At 42.7% G+C, this 21,555-nt stretch overlaps 1 protein-coding gene across 16 annotated transcripts in view; it reads right to left on the bottom strand.

Annotated features, from left to right (window-relative positions):
• The window catches only part of ebf3a (EBF transcription factor 3a), a 98,889-nt gene that overhangs the window by 44,257 nt on the left and 33,077 nt on the right, over positions 1-21,555 (bottom strand). The gene's annotated exons all lie outside the window — the stretch shown is intronic.

Genomic DNA, 21,555 nt, shown 5'->3' with positions numbered 1-21,555 from the left:
AAAAACAGTGTGCGATAATGGATGTCTATTAGGAATTAATAGAAGTTGTGGAAACTCACATGGGCACACAGGCTGCTCTGTTTAAAACAAATAAGGATTTTTTATAGAGCTGAATCTGTTTCTACAGGGTTTAAACACAGAACCCAAAACAATGATGTGAAAAGTTTCAAAAGTTAAAGGTTAGATTTAGGGATAGGGATTAGCACTTGTACCTTGCGACTTCTTTATATAATCTTCATTAATCTTCATAATCTTCATTAAGTCAAACAAATAACCGTTTCTTTTGTTTTGTTTTGTTTTGTTTTCATTAGAGAAGTCTTTAATTCAAAAGTCTTTAACAGATCTTCTTTGTTAGTGATGTCTTATTCATATTGGATAATACATAAAAAAGAGATCATGATAAGATAAGTAAGTAAGTAAGAAAATTAATAAATAAATAAATCAATCAATCAATTCCTATTGTATGGCTTTAAAATGAGTATGTCACCACTCTTATAAAGTAAGTGTGTGTCTAAATGAGAGCGAGAGAGAGAGAGAGATTTTGTTCAGTATGACAAAAGGGGTCATTTTACAAGCGAAATCGCGAGGCTAAAACAATAGAGAGAGAGAACGAGGGAGCAAGAGGCCACGGCCGAGACAGCTAGAAGAGAACGAGGGCGAGAAATGGCAAATGAAGAGAAGCTGGATTAGGAGCGGCGGCGTCCAGAGATGACGTGAGTGCCATATTTTGTGCAACAATAATGCGACTGGCAGCCGAGATCCTTGTTTCTGATTCATCTAGTGCCGTATGGCAGAGCTTTGTCAGTCTGCGCGCGACATAAATTATTCAGCCTGAGAGATGGCAATTACAGAGCCCTGCACAACCAAAATGAATATTTTATGAGGACTAAAACTGCTCTGGAATGAATCACACACACACACACATACACACACACACACACAGTGTGTGCTTATACATGGAAGGGCTAGGGGCCGTGACTGCTTTCATATTGTTGACTGAAATCCAGAGAAGCCTAATAAGCAAATATATTGCAGGTTAACCTGACACTGTTTTGCTTGTCGCGGCAGAAGAGAATCACAGTTCGCCATGTCCTGTCCGGTCCGACAAAAAGTGCAGGCCCGCCACAAAGATCTCAGCACTCTAATTGTTTTTTTTGTTTGTTTTTTATCCTCACATTCATTTTACGGCACTTATCTTTCAATCAGTAGGGCAAACACATTCAGTACTTTTCAACTGTCAAGTATTCCATAACTTGTTGGGGTTTTTCTTCTTCTTCTTCTTCTTCTTCTTCTTCTTCTTCTTCCTTCCTGTGTGCAGGACTAAAACTGAATACGTTTTCCTTTTGACCCTGTGAATATGCTCTCGTTGTCCCGCCAAAAAAGCAAGAGGAAGAGGAGAGTGAACAGAGAGAAGGAGCACACACACACACACACACACACACACACACACATAAACATAGTGAAAGGCTAATGGAAGCGGATTAGACTAGAAGCCTGCTTGCCCAAAGCATCGTCTGATAAAGGTTTTGTCTGTTAGGTTTCCTGCAAAAGTCCAGCTTTATAATGCTGAAACAAAAAATAACATTGTTCACAGGGCTCGCAGAAGCAAGGCGGCCTGCGTGAATAGGTATTGTGTGGGCCCAGCCAGTGATACCTTAGCTTTTGTGCTCCTGGAGCAGGTCAGGGCTATGACATCAGAGCCACACAAGCAGGCCTCTGTGCACTGAATGCAGTGAGGATTTCCACCGTGGTGGGAAAATGCATCAGGAGAGACCTTTTTTTTCTCTCTCTCTTTTTTTTTTATCTCAGCGTACACATTAGAACGCACACACAGAAACGATCGCTTACAAACACACACGATTACACACAGATATGCATACACACTCAAATGTACGTCACAGTGCAACACTGAAACTAGCACACTGGTTCGCTTTAGGAGCAGGTATAATAGTTTTCAACTTTTTTCCAGTTGTCAGATGTAAGGGGAGGTGTGATTTTGTTTGATTTCATACTAACGTCATAAGATCAGGTAACTAACTATTTTTCTACAAATTTAGTCCTTTGAATTGTTACACGTTGTTACCAAGTTGCATGCCATAAAATATAAAGACATTTAATGACATTTTCGCATTACTAAATTTCATGTTTAAATATCTGCTGTGGTAGCACAGCTCCAGGATGCCCCGGTTCGGACCTGAGCTCGGGGTCACTTCCTGTATGTCGTTTTGCATTTTCTCCTCGTGTCCGTGTGGATTTCCTCCCAAAAAGATAGTGGAATGAGGCATTAGGTGTAAATGAGTGTGTGAAATGTGTATATGTGTGCATGGTGCCATGAGATGGATTGGCATCACATCCAGGATGTATTCCTGCCTCACACATTGCCAGGATAGGCTCAGGATTCACTGCAGCCCTGGCTAGAACAAAGTGCTAACTGAAAGATGATCAGAAAAATGGCTATAAAAATAAATTATAGTTGTTTTTTTTAAATCAACGTTGGTAAGAAAAAAATCATAAGAAATAAAAAAGAAAGAGTGGAGTTGATTGTGCTTTAAAAAAAAGTACATAGAATGCCTGGGACAACTCAGAAAATTGTAGAACAATGCACAATATCACCCTACTGGCATTGAAAATATAGTAAATCACATCTCAAAGTGAGTAAAACGGGTAGTATAGGAGCGCGACAGAAAAAAGTGACAGAACTACAGAGACACAGAGAGGGAGGGAGAGAACGAGCATGACAGTGGAAGCCCATGTTAGCAAAGCGGGATCTGTCGCCTGATGTACAGTGAGCACGTGACAGTGAGACAAATGCAAAAGGAGGCATGTCTTCCAAAGCTGCTGCTTTCCTGATGCCTCTTCCCTGCTTAACTGACACCGCTGCTTTGCCTCGCCTGTCTGGGACACTCCAGCTTTCAAAGAGGGTTATCTACAAATAATAAGGATGTTCTTGCTTGCCGAGTCGACATGCAAGCATCGTTCTGTACAGAAAGGGAAAACACACACACACACACACACACACACACACACATACGCATGAAGGCAGGGGGGAAAAAATCTCTCCATGGAAGAAACAGAGAGATGTCAGGTTAATTTTGTAGAGAAGCAGCTGAGGTGCCATGAGAAGACAGCGTTAGTGTGGGTAGGCGCTGTCGTACATACACGAGTTTGTCAGCATACATGGAGATGGGCTGCTTCAGGGGGGCTCAAGGACTGGAGGCAGGGTTCGGGGGCGATGATCTAGAGGGGTTATTAAAGCATCTCACACTCATTCTGTGGTTTTACAGCCCTGAGCCGGAGGGAGAATCATTTCCCAAGCAACACAAAAACTAGTTCAATGTTTGCCACTAGGGGGCTTTCAACTCAAAAGCAGTTCCATTGACTGTAATAAGAAAACAAAACAAATATAAAATGCTATTCACATTTATAGTGGTAAAGATATATGGAAGCAAAGAACAGTCAAAGAGCACAGCTGAACAACTCTATTTTGATATCCGTCTCTTAATAAAGTACCAGGGTCATTCTGTCTTAATCACAAAAGATGAGTCGTACTGATCAGTCAGAGAGATCAGAGTGTGTGAGAGAGGAGAAAATCTAAATCTTGTTACCTATGTACAATGGTAGTGTTCCACCACGAGCAGGCCTGGGTGTCCCCGGAGGTAGAGACCTCATTAATTGCTCCTGTAAGTGGGGGATCCGGCGTGGGGCCGAGATTCAATACAGGAGCATTTATCCCTTCTCTCGCTCTCATTGCCGGGTCGTCATTCCCAACCCATAAGGTGCCAGGCGCCGAGCGGCTCGGATAATGAAAATTTCTTCAAGTATAAAATCCTTAATCAAAATGCTGCCGGTGTCATCTTGCACCGGCGGAGAATCACGACTTAAATTAATATACAACAGAACCTTTGGCTAAATTAACATGCCCTCATTTGCCATGCGATTCCCCAGGCCGGGCCTCGGATGGAGGGATGAGAAGAGAAAAAAAACAGTCAGAGGGAGCGAGAGGAACATGATGTCGCTTCACCCCCAGCTATGAGCTCTCAAACACACTCAGAGCAATATGTTGATGAAGGAAGAAGGGGTGGAGGGGCAGCATATTAATAAATAAAAAATGCTAACAAGCCAGGGGGAAAAAAAATAAACCTTGTAATTGAGTGTCTTTCTAATGATTCACATTGAGATGACAAAAAAAGCCAATTATTTGGGCCATTTTTTCCGCCATGTTTAGACACTGGATTTGTTGATGCGCAAGGCTCTAGCGTTCATCCCTGGTGGGTATTAGTGAACTCTGAGAAACGTCGGTTTCAGCAAAAACATCACAGCTGAATGCAGATATTCTCCAGATATACTCGCCTAATGACCTTGGGGACCAACCATATGATATAGCTTTATATTTCACCCTAATGCACACTTCGGAGCTTGCTAGGGCAGCTCACAAACGCTGACAAACTTGCATCAGGCAAACACAAGCAGGCTGAGATATGCGCGCGCTTGTGTTGTGAATGAAAGAGCGCAGGCCAGGACAGGATGCTGTGTGTGATACACGGCCACGCTGACACCTTGGGGAGCAGAGAAGTCTCCATCCTACTTGCTCTTAACAATCCGTTCTGTTCCACAGCAGTCCTATCTGAATAGATTCACCAGTATTTAGCAGACAGCCGGTTATCTAATAGTAAATATAAATGGTTGAATATTTTTCTCCAGTGACGTTTCTCTGTGTTTTGACAAAGCTCCGGTGGGGTTACAGCATTGGCCTTGACAGCCTTTTTCCTAACCACACCAGAACTCTCAATTTACTACGACACATTCTCTCTCTCTCTCTCTCTCTCTCTCTCTTTCTTTCTTTGCCTCTCTCTCTCTCTCTCTCTCTCTCTCCCCCTCTTTACCGAGGCAAACCGAGCCCCATCTGCATGCACTCAGATTAAACATTCAATTTGCTACCTGATAGGCCACAAGGTCCGCCACTTACCATACAAATGAAAAAAGTGTCACTGTCAGCCCCCTCCCATATTCCGCCTGACCCTGCACCGTACTCGCCTAATAATCCTGTAATATTTACTTCAGGGAAATTATGACGCGTGGCATATTTATCTTCATGAAAAATGTGCATGTAAAATTGAAATAGCCTTTTGAATGGGGCGAAGATACAGTCAGACACTAATATGCTTCATGAACTATAAAATTTAATCACAGCGTAAGACTGTATTACTGCTGAGGCACACAACACACACACATACAAAGAGAGAGAGAGAGAGAGAGAGACACATTTCCCCCATGTTAAGCTGGTGTGAGCTCTGGCAGCCGATTCAGTGTGATAGTCATTACGCTTACATGATGGTACAAGTCAGCCCTGTCGGATTTCCGCGCCCTTTCCAGCTCTCTTTGCATTAATCTCCTTCCCAATAAGCTATTTGCACTTGCTCGCTCACGCAGCCAAATTGAAATAAGGTGTAAATTTGCGGGTCTTAAATCCGAACAAGTACAGACAGATATTTTTCACCTGCCTCCACTCATTTTCTCACAAGTAAACACAACCCGCATTCTCTTTCATGCTTTTCTGCCTCCCAAACGATTTCCCCCACCCATCCACCCCCCCCCCCCCCCTATTTTGTTGTGTTATTTATTTTGCTGTTTTATTTATTTATTGTTTGTTTGTTTGTTTGTTGTGTTTTTTGTTTTTTGTTTTTTTTTTCCCAGGCACTACCTTTTAGTAAAAAAAAAAAAAAAAGCGTAGGTGAAATTTGAATAATACAGTCTCACAGACAGCTGTTGGCTAAATCCATGAACGCTCACATAGCTCTATGGAAAACATTGTTTCACATGGTAGAAAAAAAAAAATGCCACTGATTGGAATTTGCATGGCAATTATGTTTCCAAAATAGTAAACCAACGTAGCATGAAGTGCTTCCTAAGCAAAGTAAGTCGGTGATAAGGAAGCATCGAAACCAAAATTGAAATATAAGGCGAAGGAACGGGTTGGGGAGGGTGTGCGAGCGCACATATATTTGTCTAGGCCAGGTTGAGGTATGAGCGAGGGTTCAGATATATGATCAGAAGAGTGGGGAAGGAGATATATGAGCTCGAAACTTTGGCCTTTGACAGAGCTAAAGCAGGCGCTGGAGGTGAGGTGAGTATGATGGCTGACCTGTAGACTGTGCAGCTGTTGTGCTGAGTGATTTATATCTGTACACATCCCTCCCTACTTCAACTGCACCGTGACCCCCGGCTCTGAGCCACCGTACCACGCTTATTTCATAATACAGAGAGAGAGAGAGAGAGAGAGAGAGAGAGAGAGTGGCGAACTCAGGTGAATTCGCTTGTGGAGATGATGACACTGGTCTATTTATCAGAGTCGCAACAAGTGGGTCAGGACTCCAACATCATGTGGACAACAGAACATAAAAGGGATTGTGTCTCTGTGTGTGTGTGTGTGTGTGTGTGTGTGTGTGTGTGTGTGTGTGTGTGTGTTTCTATGTGGGTGAAATGTGAGAATAATTGTAAGCAGTGGGGCAAAAAGCATGATAGTAACATAGAATAAGCTAAAATACACAATAAACTAGTCAAGACCAATCAATCCTGCTGTTCAAAATGTGTATCAAATTGCATCAAATATTAAAAGAGTAGCACAGGAAATATTTTGTATATAAAATATTTGTTAAATCTAAACAACATTTTGTACATGATGTACCTGTTCGTTCAAACATATAAATTCAACCTTCTTCTATACCGCTTATCCTTCCTTCAGGGTCACGGGGAAACCTGGAGCCTATCCCAGGGAGCATCGGGCACAAGGCAGGGCCAATCCATCACAGGGCACACTCACATACACATTCATACACTACAGACACTTTGGACATGCCAATCATCCTACCAGGCATGTCTTTGGACTGGGGGAGGAAACTGGAGTACCCACAGGAAACCCCCACAGCACAGAACATGCAACCTCTGCACACACAGTGGGAATCGAACCCCAGACCATTGGGGTGTGAGGCCAACATGCTAACCACTAAGCCGCTGTGCGCCCTGTTCTGTTATCTTTAAAACGAATGGACTCATGGGAATTTAATATTCTCATAAAAAAAAGTTGTGAGGCTGTGCTCTGTAACTAGTCAAGCTTAACGAGCTGTTTGTATTTTTCATTTGAATATTTTATTTTACAGTTCTGCTACAAACTCCGCCCCTTCTATTCCATGGTGCATGATGGGACATTTCAGCGCACGAAGCGTCCATTATTCCACACTTCATTTCTCTGAAAAATATAATACACCACATCATCCGGTTCTTACTGTGTATGTTAGCTCATCAGCATATTATCCAGAGTGTATGATGTGATGTCACAGGATATTTAACAACATAAAGGGGAGGGGAGATAATGATGTTTAACAGGTTCATTACAGTAAACAAATGACTCATGCATCAAATAATGCTGAATCATATACTGACTCCTGAATGTTGTGACTCATAATGACATCATAATCATAGCACACTAAAATGAAAGTTTGTGTTTTTTTAATGATCAGTGGCAATGCAATGTGTGTGTGTCTGTGTGTGTGTGTGTGTGTGTGTGTGTGTCTTTGGTTAATCACCGAGTATCACCCACAGCAACAGTGTGGCATTTGGTAACGGGCTAATGGACACTCTCATGGTCGTTTAATGCATAATTACTCCTGTGACATCCCACTCGCCCCCATGGGCTACTGGCCAAAGGTCAAACTGCTCCTCAATGGCTGAGCCTGACTCTCAGCGGAGTGGAGGTAAATTACTATTATTATCAATTATAAGAGAATTGTAAGCATACCATCAACTAGTATATAAATAATCATTAGAATAAGAAGAAGAAGGATAAGAATAAGACGAATAATAAGAATAAGAATATGGTTTTATTATTATTATTATTATTATTATTATTATTATTATTATTATTATTATTATTATATTATTATTTCTTTCTTTATTTTGTTATGGCCAGTGTTACCAGTAGTGTGTGTACATATGTGTGTGTGTGTGTGTGTGTGTGTGTGAGTCTGTGTGCCATATGTCTAAGGCTGTGTCGGTGTGATAAACTCTGAACGCTCTCTAATGAAAATGCCACCCATATGTGGGCCGCACTCATACACTCATCTAGCGCACGGCTTTATGGGAGTGGAGTAGCTCCATATCAATTTAACATTACATTTGCCTCCCTCTCTCTCCCTCTCTCTCTTCCTCTCTCTCCCTCCCTCTCTCTCTCTCCCTCTCTCCCTCTCGATCCCTCTCTCTCTCTCTCCCTCTCTCTCTTCCTCTCTCTCACTCTCTCTCTCTCTCTCCACCCATCTCCTGCAGCACTTCTCAATGGCCCTGTGACTATAATTGATTGTGATTCTCTGCTGAAAGCCGGCGATCCCTGGGAGCCGGCGGCGGAGACACCATTCATCAGGCACGGCCCATAAGTGAAAATTTATACAAGGTATGCAGATGTTTAGAGTTTGGGGTAATCAATAAAGAGTAAATAAAGATTGGCACTCACTACACTCCAGCTGACAGGCTCCAGCCTAATGTTTGTCAAGCAAATTAAAGCGACTGCGACTTCTCACCTGCTCCGACTGCACCGCCACATATGGCTCCGAAGTTAAAAATAAGAAAGTGTGCATACATTATCATGCATAATGTACATCTCCCTCCATTTAATATGCAAATTTTGTAAAATATTACTGAATACCTTCTGTTCTAAATGAATAAATTTGAATGGCAATTAGAATAATCTTGTATAATTAATGAAAACTGTCAATTTTTGTTCATAAGTAATTTGATTATCATGTTGATAGGACACTTATCAAGTTCAGTAAACTGTTAGATTAGGAAGGGGGGGTGGGGTCTGAGAAAAAAAAAAAATTACCAGCTTTGAAAATTTCTCTTGGCATGAAAAACAAAGACGCTCACTGGCACATGTCCTGACATACGGTAAGAGGGAATAAGGGAGCAAGGGAGAGTGAGAGAAAGACTAATGTATGAAAGAGTCTACAAAAGAAATTACACTCTCTCTCTCTCTCTCTCCCTCTCTCTCCTCTGAGATTTTAAGGGTGTCGTTAATTTCATTGATCAGTGAGACTACCAGCGTCTGTGGGGGTCAACAGCAAGGTGAATCCCCTCTGCTCAAGCAAATTATATAGCAATCACCACACATACACACACACACACACACACCATCCTACAGCCAGCTCACACACATTTATACCTCTAACACAAATACAGACATGACACTAATATCCAAGAATGTATTCTGTCACATATGTAAATAAACATTTTGTTTCCACGCAAACGCTAACAGTGTTGTGAGGAGGAGCGTCTTGACCTCCTCCTACCCTCTTCTCCGATCCGGACCATTAACAAGCTCCATCCCTCCCTTTTCCTGCTCTCTCTCTCTCTCTCTCTCTCTCTCTCTCTCTCTCTCTCTCTCTCTCCCATCCCCACTTTCCTACAAATTTCCAACCAAAATGTGCTGCTTCCCCTGCTTTTTTTTCTTCACAGGCAAAAAAAAAAAAATGTTTGTCACTCACTTGGATTTCTCCTTGCGAGGAAGTTTAGATGTTTAATTCATTGACGCCGTCATCCATGTAAAACCCTGATTTCATCATGAATAACTCTTCATCATTGAATTAATTTAATAATGCCTTTCAGAATCTATAAATGAAAGGGAGGAGGAGAAAGAGAGAGAGAGAGAGAGAGGGAGAGGGATGGAGGGGCGGGGGATGGGGGATTTATTAATTAGTCCCAAACTCTCCGCGCAACAGTTCCTGCTCCTGTCACCACACAGGTCACCAGCATCCAAACACTGCTGACGGGAGGAAAAGTTCCCACCAATCACGGCACAAGTCAGAGATGACTACTTCCTCCTACATGCCTGACACCTCTCTCTCTCTCTCTTTTCTCTCTCTCTCTCTCTCTCTCTCCCTCTCTCTCTGTGTATGTGTGTGATGAGCAGAAAGAAAAGCACTCTCCGATTGATCTTTTCATCGCTCGCTCCCCTCATCTCATCTCCTCTCGTCTCTGGGTGTCTGCAGCTCAACCAAGCAGGCCTTGTTTTACTTTCTTATGCTTAATTGCTAATAAGGTTTACTCCGACAGAATGGCAGACACTAGATGGGTGCTAAATTGGCCTTATCATCCAGTGCCTCAGACTCACTGGAGCCCTCCATCTCCATCTCTCTCTCTCTCTCTCTCTCTCACTCTTTCAGGGCTTGCACTGATGCTTCCTGCTGATTGTAGAACTGTACCATGGCAGGAACGGATTATTTTACATGCACAGGCTTCAGCTGTTTAGTAGCAAGTGTTGGAATAGCGTGTGTGTGTGTGTGTGTGTGTGTGTGTGTGTGTGTGTGTTTGAGGTTAGTGCACTTGTTTGTGTACATTCGCTGATGAACGACACACAGTGATTCCTCATTCTCACTCACTCTGTTGTCTGTTCTCACTCACCTCAGTGCGTGTGTGTGTGTGTGTGTGTGTGTGTGTGTGTGTATGGGCAGGGCTGTTGAGTGCAAGGCCAGTAATTGGTGATAATGTACATTAGCGAAGAGGGTCTCTGAAATGTGATCTGTTATCTGCAGTAAGCGAGACAGAACATCACAGAAGAGTACATTAAAGAGCACAGATTGCTTGAGGAGAGCTCACACATGTGTGCGTGCGCACACACACACACACACGCACACACACGCACACACACACACGTATACACCATACATTACAACACTTACCGCCAACCAAAAGAGCTAAATGCTACACATGAAAAATAATCTGCTCCGGCCATTCACACTCCACCAATCTGCCCAGATCCAGGACTCCATCTCACACACTTCCACATCTATGCATGTTTAATAAAGCATGCATTTCTATTTTTTTTTTTTTCTCCCACACACCTTACTCTGATATTTGCATATTGAGTGACCATGCTATGAAATTATGAAATGCATGACATAAATATTTTTCCCATCTTGTAAACCGTTCGGAAAAATCCAGCTGACTTTAGAGTTTGTCAATATCGGCGGAGGTAATTAAGTGTTTTGAGTGAATGTGTGATGCGGGACTGGGTAATGGCATCATTTGGAGGCCAGTCACAGATGCGGCGTGTGGAGCCGAGCTGTAATTAGCAAGAAATGCTGTACAGGTTTTCCACTAATTAGCAAATTATGCTGAAAATAGCATCAAGCTAATTAACAGTTATTATGGCATTTTTGAAAGTATGACTTTAATTAGCAAAGTCCTGACGCATGCAATTTCAAACTTGTCCAGGAAAAAAAAAAACACGGGACATGATCAAGAAGCTACGCAGATGATTAAGATGAAGTCGGGAGAAAAAAAAAGAAGGAGCAAGGAGTGAGAGAAAAAGAGAGAGAGAGAGAGAGCGAGAGAGAGAGAGAGCGAGAGAGAGAGAGAGAGAGAGAGAGGAGGGGTGAGAGAAGATCTTCGTGATATGACTGAATCTCCATCTAAATGAAGGAGAAATTAGGGCAGGTTTTATGTGTGAGTGTGTGTGTGTGTGTGTGTGTGTGTGTGTGTGTGTGTGTGTGTGTGTTGCTGCCAAAAGCCTGGGTGTAGCAGCCTGCTGGATGTCAGGTGGCTGTGTTACCCCCCAAGCTCAGCTGCTCAGTAGCACTCACTTATTCTCCCCCACTGCACAATAACACACATCCATACAATCCAGCCAAGACAACACACACACACACACACACACACACACACACACACACCATATCTACCATCCATGCATGCCAAAAAGAGTGACTAAAGTAAACACACACAATATGAATACACACAACATGCACATGAACACTTTCATGTTGACTTTTATATACAAATGAGCGAAATTCCCAAAATCTTAAATGATGTTTGCTTTTCTAGGGAAAGATTATCCGGGAGGAGATGGCATGAAAGGTGAGAACAATTAGGCTGCAGTCCATCGCTTGAACGCAATCTTCCTTTTTCTCCCTTTTGCCCTCTATTCCCATCCAACACTCCCCTCCAACTGCCTTCCCAAAACTGGACCATGTCCACAAATCCCTCCCTCTCGCTCTTTTTTTTCTCCTCTGATGCTTCTCTCTGCTCCCCCCCCCCACACGCACACACCCCCACATGCCCGCCCGTGCCCACTTTGGCCTCTCAGCATGTTGCTGGCACGATCCGCTCCGACCATTATGTGAGGAGAACCGCTTGAACCTGCCCTCTGTTCTCCTCATCCCATCCATCCCTCCTGTCCTTCATGCTCGTGGAAGGAGGGATGAGAAGGATGAGAGGGGTTGGTGGGAGGGTGGAGGGGTGTGGAGGGGGGGGGGTGCGGAGAGTGTTTGCCGAGCCAAGTTGTGACACTGCCACATATGGCCTCCTCCATCACTCTGGCTAATCAAGCAGCAAGCAGAAGCGAGGGCGCTCTAATTGCCAGGCACCTCGAGAGCGCCGACGTTCGAGGAAAGATCCAGATCCAGACAAAAGATTACACTATTGTTTGCGTTATCCATCCAGATGAAGGTGAGACACATATCGAGTACTCAAGGAACCGACAATGTAAAAAAAAATGTTTATAATGATAGGAAAAGGGGTGGTTTTCCTTTCAGGGATCAGTCTGAATAGGAGAGACACAGACAGACAGATAGACAGACAGAGTGGGAGGGAAATTTCCAAGAGAGACAGACAGAAAAAAAAGAGAGAGAATTTTCCCAGAAACACGAGGTTCCTTCAGGGGGACTCACAGAGAGTTTCCTGTTTTCCTGACCGAACCCACTGGGATTTCAGCTGGGACCCACAAAAAAAAAAAAAAAAAAACGTGATAGAGAGGAAAAGAGGGAGATTATTCCCTCACTCCACTCCACTACTCCTTTATTTCCTTCGCTCTCTTTAGATAAACAATCCGTTGCAACTCTGGGATCGCTTTTGTTCATTCCACTGTCTTATATATATATATATATATATATATAAATATATTCCTGCTCCGTCTGGCACCGTCCATGTTTTCCCTAAAAGGCTCTGACTGACAGCTGACATTCTGCTGTTTATTATTGAGTGGACCATCGATGCTATCTGACCATGCAGAAATCTAAAAAAAATATGCGGTCCAAATGTCAAAGCCTGAATATTTCTGAACGTTTTATATAAAGAGTGCGCTCGGCGCGCTCCTCTTTATTGTGAGCCCGGGTGCCGTGTGGCCAGCGGGCGATATGCATGTGAGGGCACCGACAAGGGCCAAACTCTGTTGTTTTGGAGATGGATGGAAAAAAAAGGCATGCCGCACCCTGGCTTTTCAAAGAAGGGGGGCGGGGGGGGGGCATTCGGAGGAAAGGAGATAGAAGGAAATCAAAGGAGAGCCAAGATGCTGTACGCTAAACTTGGAGCGGATTCAGAAAGAGAGAGAGAGTTAGAGAGAGAGAGAGAGAGAGAGAGAGAGAGAGAGAGACTGATTGCTGAACTCCATTTTCATATGAATGACACCCTTAACATATCTTCAGGAAAAGGGCAGCTCTCTAAGGTTTGGACCAAGCTCCAGAGATTCAGATCTTCTCCATTTCTCTGGTATACCAAAGGGACAGACGCACTCCCACATTGCACGACACACACACACACACACACACACACACACACACACACACATGCACGTGTGTACGCTCACACACGCACAGTGTCCATAATTAAACGACCATGTTTCAATGTCCTGACAGCAGCACAGAGAACAGGAGGGACAATGCGATAATTTCATTAAGGCCTGCGAGCAAAACTCTTAATGAGCTGCCTTTCAGAGACAGAGGGAGATGTGGAGGAATGGAAGGAGAGAGAGAGAGAGAGAGGAAGGGATGGAGGGGGGTTGGACATTACACGTCACTATCACAGAGACACGCTGTACCCAGTTAGCATTCCCATGGAATAAAGAGCTGGGACACAGGGGCTAAAAAAGACACGTGGCACCATTACAGAGTTGGAACATGGAGCTAGTAAAGCAAGCCCATCCCTTCTTCAGAGAGGACATGCAGGATAGGACTGTCAAGCTGAGGAGAAGTCAATGGAGACTTTGTCGTAGCCATACTTTGAACTCTTTCTCTCTCTTCTGATGTTTTTCTCTCTACCTCGAGCGCTCTCTGGAAGTCTAAAATCGACCACTGGATCATTGAAAACAACAACGAAAGCAAGTCACATCGCAAATGCTTTTAAAAGCCACAGCAAAATCAAGAAAATGAAGGAAGCACTGACACCTGCTGATACGCGAAAGACTCCAAAAATGTGCAATATCGATGTAATATATAGTATACAGTATCCCATGATGCAAACATTCACCGAAGGTAGTGTTACAGGGATAAACGTGCACCTTTTTTATTTATTTACTTTTCTCTCCGAAACTCATTAATGCAAAGCTTAATGCTTCTTTCACTTTATACCTCGCTCGCTCTTTCCTCACTGGGGGAATTTGCATACTTAATTGATCAATATGCTCCCTGCTCCTTTTGCACATCTGCCAGAGTGGTCCCAACCGCTTCCACCTCTCATCGCTCAAAGTGACAGCTCTCTCAGGCTCACAAACACGCTCTCTCTCTCTCTCTCTCTCTCTCTCTCTCTCTCTCTTTCTCTCTTTCCCCGCTTACCATCTCTCTGTCTCATGCTCAAGCTTAGCCACTCTTTCTCCAAAACTCAATGGTCCCTTTCCTGGATTTGGAACATGACTCTCCTAGCAGGCCTGCATTCTCACCATCGTTCACTCAAGCCTCTGTCATTGCTCTATGCTAAAACGCACCTAAATACAGAGAATAAGTCTTGTCCAAGTGTGGAGTACAGCTTTGAGCGGGACTGTGTCTGTGGTGGCGGAGGGGAGCGGTGTGATTTTCTGCACGGCTGCCCGCTCCAGTGTCACTCTGCAACATGTGCATCATTGTCTCCCATTCAGCATCTGTCATTGTGACTGCGTCTGGACAGCAGAGCCTGCAGTCTGAGCTCTTATCAGTCCAGTGTGACACACACACACACACACTCTGCTTACTCCTTTCCCGCTTCACCATACTCCCACCACTGGCCGTTCCTCCTCTCCCATAATTCTCTCTTTCCTTGTTTCCTTGCCTTATCTCTTTTTTTCCTCTTGCTGTCTTACCAAATGGACATTTAGTTGTTAAAACACAACCCTTGTACAAAATTCCTAAGGCTTCAAAGAAAATTCCACAGGATTCCTCTGGATTTCATCGAAATAAACTCAAACGTAGGGCTAGGCGATGAAAAAACATGATATACTGTTATTTTTGGCAATATTTTAGCATTACACTACACTTTTCTGAGTATTGCGTATATTACTAGGTGTCACAGCTTTCATAACTCCATTTATACTCACTGTAACAAGTAACAGATATATTTTCCTCTTTTTTTGTTCAAATTTCGGAACTTTTCTTTACAAGGCTTCACTGCTTCATTGCCATGTTCTTAGCCAAACTTATCATCATCACACATATCAAGAAGATGACTGAAACATCCTAGTATGATGTTTTATCCTACCCCATTATAACTTTCCAAGGGCACCGACGACATTTACATACGTTCACATCAATATTCCGATATTAATCTGAATTTGGTGATATTCTAATTGGTATTGGGTCACGTAAACGCCGCAATACGTTTGCCCGATTCAGATTAAAACAAGATTCTGATTCCCCAAATCCTGATTCCCACACCTGGAACATGCCTGTTTTAATCGGAAATTTGTTGCAATTGTAAACGCCTTATTCAGAAAATCCACTGAAAGGAGATATATGCGCATGTTCAGTCCGAGTTTAGGAATTGTGGGTGCTAAGAGATGCTTAGGTGTAGACTAGGTATTTAGAAATGGCAACTCAGGCATACTTACAACAGCTACGTATACAGGAATATTCCGATGCCTGTACGCATGTAAACATCGTATTCGGAATATGGCTGCAACCCGGATATAGAGCTTAAATGGAGTTTGATGCGTATGTAAATGTATGTAAATGAGATTCTTACAAATTCATAATTTTGGCTGAAACTGATTCCAGTTGAGAAACTATACAACTTTTTGTTAATAACAGTAAAAAAAAAAAAGAAAGGAAGAAAGAAAGAAAGAAAAACAGTAATCCCTGGCAAACTTTGTCACGTTTCTACTTTTTGATTGATGCTTGAGCCGAGACTATCATTACTTCAATTAATTTTCTCCAACAGACAGGAGAAAGAAGCCCTTATGAGGCATCTAAAAATAGGGGGCCGTGATTTGAGCGCGAAACACAGACGCTCTACCCTTCTCATCTCCATGAAGGAAAACTTTAATTTCATCAGAATTCCTCAAGAGGAGTGTTAAATTAATTTGAACAGGGTTGGAGGGGGAGGGAGAAGAAAAAAAAAAAAAAAACGGATGCACAATGACTTTGAGAAAAGAGAAATAAAATAAGATTATATGAAAAGAGAACGAGTGCTGACTGCACACTTCCCGCCAGCTCCGGAAACCTCTAAACAGCTCTTTCATACTCCGGCTCGAGCTAAATAAATGCCAATATTCACCTTGAGATTATGATCATGAAGGAGGCCTCTGGAGACGTGGAAGATAGAGTCCTCTCATCTGCGTGCACAATGTCAGGGGCGGCAGACAGAGGGAGAGAAAGAAAGGGTCGAAGTGAAAAGGGAAGGTGGTCGCACGGAGAAATACGGCTTTGCTGAATGACTCTCCCGTTCTGAGTGAGCAGTCTTTCTGTGAGGTGTCAAGGATAAAAACCACACACTGCAAATAACAGAGGAATGACTTGAGCTGCGAACGAGAGCGAGAGAGAGAGAAGAGAGAAGGAGATGCACTTGGCTGGTTTTAATTTGAGTTGGAAAAATACAACCTGTTTCCTCCCGTCCTGTGAATCATCCCCGCATCGATCCAGAGCAAATCTGACAAGAGCACCGTTCTAAACACTCGTAAACTGTGCAGTGGTGAGATACAGCTCGTTATGAGACAGGTGACCTACACACATCAGATCACTCTTTTTAGGACTGAACCTGTATTCCTGATCGTTCTTCTTTTTCTTCTTTTTCCTCTTTTTCTTATTTTTTTTTTCTCCTTCTCCGCCTGCGCAGACGTGTCAGGCTGAGAGATGAATTTCAGATCAGGATATAATTGTACAGTGCGGATGGCATGCTGCGCGAGCCTTTGTGTCGGCGGCATCACAGTGATCTATCCTCATTATTGTGTAAATAGGATTTGGCAGGGCTCAGTAAATAAAACAGAGACTGATGGCAGGAGGAGGGGGAAGATTTGCCTTCCTCCCAATTAGACTAGCCTTAGGCTGTGCTTTTAACAGCAGATAAATCCCACAAATTGCTAAAGTGATTCTGTCACAAGCTTAAAATATGAAAAAATTAAATTAAAAAAAATACAAAAAACAACAAAAAAAAACCCCACCATGAATGGTGAGAAAGAAGAGAGAAGAGAAAATAAGAGGAGTGTTTTGGAGGCTGTTTTAATGACTCAGGGTGGGTTTCCACACAGCTGGGGCCTGTTGATTGACAGGTCAGATCAGATTCCTCAGTCAGTGGGGCCAGATGGAAAAAGCAGGAATCTGTTTAATATGCAGCTTTTTTTTCCCCCCATCCGCTCCACTTCCCTACGCCAGCACGAACAAAAATTCCCAAATTCCTCACTTTCTACCTGTAAAAATGATTTCTCATAACAAATGCAAACACACTCCTTGTTTGCCAGGGACTTTTTTTTTCCTTCCTGTGAGTTTATTTTCAGAACAGCTAAAAATTTCATCATAGCAATGTTCATTTTCACCGAAAGCCAAACATCTGTAAGCAGATGAGCACAGGAGGGTTCCATAACCGCACTGTAAGGCCACGATGGTGGAAACACGCTCCGTCCAAGAACGTAATCCAAGAAGTAAGGGGTGGAAATGAGCTGTCCACAAGTCATCTGGGAAAGTGGATTCTTACCAGTTTTTTTTTTTTTTTCCACAATTGGACGTTGAGGGACGGGATATTAGCTTTTCTAATGCTCGTTCCAAAGCTTAGATTCCAGCTGAATGAACTGTATACTTTAGCTTTAAACATTTATGCTTAAGGCAAAGGGAATTGGTGTTAGGCTTGTTTTGTTTTGTCCTCCAATGCTTACTTCCTGTTCTCCACCATACCCACTTCCTGTTCTGTGTGTGTGTGGCGGCTAATGTTTTCACAGCCAGAGTTGTTTGCTTGCTTTAGCATTGATCTCATCCTTCCCTGATGAGTACATGTGTGAATAGGTGTGTGTGCATGTGTGTGTGTGTGTGTGAGAAAGCACTGAAAGCAAATGCATCCTCATTAGTCACATGATACCAGAAACACCATGCTTATTTTTAATAGTATGTTTTATGTCTGTTTTTTTTGTTGTTGTTGTTTTGTTTTTGTTTTTTTTAATAGACACAACATAATATTGGTTATGTGCTCTTTATTAGCTATATATATATATATATATATATATATATATATATATATATATATATATATATATACTTTGGCCCTAGCAGTTGCAGAAAAATAATCATTGCATTACATTACAGTGCTTGGTAGATGCCCTTATCCAGAGCAACTTACAATTATCTCATTTATACAACTGAGCAGTTGAGGGTTAAGGGCCTTGCTCAAGGGCCCAAAAGTGGCAGCTTGGCAATGTTGGGATTCGATCTCAAACTTCTGATGAGAAGTCCAGCGCCTTCATTCAATTGAATTCAATTTTATTTGTCTAGTGCTTTTAACAATGGACATTGTCTCAAAGCAGCTTTACAGAAGCATATAAACACAGGATACAGATTTTAAATGTTTGAATTTATCCCAATTGAGCAAGCCGGTGGCGACAGTGGCGAGGAAAACTCCCTAAGATGTTAAGAGGAAGAAACCTTGAGAGAAACCTGAAGGGAACCCATCCTCATCTGGGTAACAAGAGATAGTGTAAAAGTAAACCTTAACGCCTTAACGGAGTGTAATATGACCTGACATGACGCAGAGTTACAGTTACCACCCTGAAGTAGATTATTAGTGTTTGATTCATCTTATACCATGATGATTACAATTTTCATTTATTAAGGAACGACACATTGTTCTTTTTGTCTTGTTCTATACTTTAAATGTTGTGGAACATCCGTGTTATTGTAGCTAGAAATAGTCATTCCCTCAGCAGTGTCTCTCTTTCCTCTATCTTGAAGTTAGAGGAAAGACGAGACAAAACCCAGCTTGTCAAGACTTTCCTGCGTCTGAGCGCTTACTGACCGTTACAAAGCGCTGACACTGGAGACTCCTTCCAGAAATGTTCAACAAAGGTCTCATTACAGAAAACAACACGCGGCTACACGTGTTTCTCTTCGTTAATAATCCATCCGTTTTAATCCATTCATTATTAGCCTTCGATTCCATAGACTGCCCACCAAGCCTCTGTGAATGAGTTATAGAAAATTCCTGAACACCAATCAGATTTGAGAATTCTACAGCGCTGTGGTATCTGTGTTAATAATACAGCAAACTTCCCTTCCACCCACATGAGTGATATGTGGCAAAGCAATGTGTTTAATGTGAATATAGTGTAGTGGGCTTAGTATCCCACAATCCTGCACTCCACAGAGCGTCTGCCTTTATGAATCATCCTCCATCGCAGATCCGAATTAATGCAAATCCCTGGCACAAATCAAACTGCTAAATAATGTAGCCAAGACAATAAATTTGCCCTTATAATGCTTAAAGACGGATCCCACTGGGAGCCACTGAGTGGAGGAACAGAGGAAGACAGAGAGAGGCCGAGTCAGATCGTTCTTTATCATGACAGATCTCCTTTGCACACTAATTTTCTTGTTAAAGAAGAAGGAATTGAGGTAAATGTGAAAAAGTGAGGCCACTTTTTTTTTTCTTCCCCTACCGTTTGTGGCTGTCAGCTGAAAGGTGTGGAACGTTTCTCCCCCGCACAGCCACATTAACCCGGCGAATGGCTACATTAGTGCAGATTAGCATCTAACTGGGTCACTGCTCACGGTTGCTCGCTAACACATCCCCAACACATCCACCATACATCACTGCACACACCTCGCCAAGCGGATCACGAAGAATATGCACCGGCGCTGTACTGGATTTGCACTAATGATCACAACTGGCGGGATATAAACCAAGACACCAGAACACATGAAGGTCAGCTTGTTTAGCAGGATTTCCCAACATTGATTTTCTTGTCATATATATATATATATATATATATATATATATATATATATATATAATCCTCACCATTAAAGGAATATTTCCACGTTTTTCTAATCAAACATCTATCTATGGCATAGCGCATGTGGGATTACCATGAACATGAATTTCAGCTTGTTTCCTTGTCCTTGAAACTCGTTTGTAAGTCTAAAGGTAGATGTCGGACTGTTTAAATACATCTTTTTTTTCATCATACAGGGAAGTTCTTATCCATGATAACTGCACATAAGTTACAGATACAACATATCAAGAAGAAGAACTCCTATTTGAAGCATTCCTTAAAAGTAGTGTCAGCACTACTTTTGAGAACTTTTTCTCCATTCAGTCTATCGCTCCTGCACATACAGTAGATATAATGCAGAAGAATATAGATATGCAGTATATATAAAGCCGAAATAATTGAGGTAGAATGCATCCTACGTTTGCGGTGCTATGAAAGAAGAAAGTGGGCGGGAAAAATAAAGAGAAATAGCGCATTGCTATCCGCCCTCTTGACAGATGTGCTTCGAAAAATAGGGGTTACTCGGAAGGCAGGAGAGTAAAAAAGACAGAAAGAAAAGACTACAGCATGACTGTCCAGCCTCTTAATAGATCGGAAAGAAGAAAAAAAAAGAGAGAGAGAGACGACCCCGCTCGTTTTCTTTTCCGGCGCAGAGCAGAGGCATGCTCAGCGGGGAAGCTGGCCGAGAAAATGGCAGCGTAGCAGACACTCCATGCCAAAATGATGAAAGTTGTCAGAGTTCAAATTTACCCATACTCCTCACTTATGACATGATTGATTTTCCTTCAGAGTTCTCAAACACACGATTGTCTTTCCCTCTCGCGCCCACTCACACGGGCCAAGTTAATGTACACCTCTCTCTATTCCCTTTCTCTCCCTCCTTACTTCAGGGTCCAGAGGGGTTTCCAATGTGGACGACCATAGCGGGATGATGGGTGTGTGTGGGGGGGTGATGGGGGGGGGGGGTGATTTGAAAGCACAATTTTCTCTCTGTCAATCACCAGTGGCTAAAAAGAACAACTTAAGCACCAATCAGAAAGGCCTGTAGCAGGGTCATGGCAGAACGAGTGCTGGCTTTGTCACGTAGGGGATTGGATTGAATCTGAGAGGAAGGCGTCGAACGCAGATTCGTCAATGGAATCCTCACAAATATAAATGCGAAGGGCTTCATTTGGCTCTCACATCCTTAAGCAGGTCTTTTAATATCTTCTTCACAAGAGATGTATCAGGGTGACAACCTGCACATGCTTTCCTGCTCTAATGAGTGGAAGATTGCATTAATAAATAATAAGATTTCATTTCTTAATGCGAGATTCACTCTATCATGGGCTTGCTTCAGAATACCACCGATTAGC

The sequence above is a fragment of the Ictalurus furcatus genome, chromosome 13 (genome assembly GCF_023375685.1).
Source record: "Ictalurus furcatus strain D&B chromosome 13, Billie_1.0, whole genome shotgun sequence".
In the NCBI taxonomy this organism is placed as follows: Eukaryota; Metazoa; Chordata; class Actinopteri; order Siluriformes; family Ictaluridae; genus Ictalurus; species Ictalurus furcatus.
This window is presented reverse-complemented; position numbering and strand designations above follow the sequence as displayed.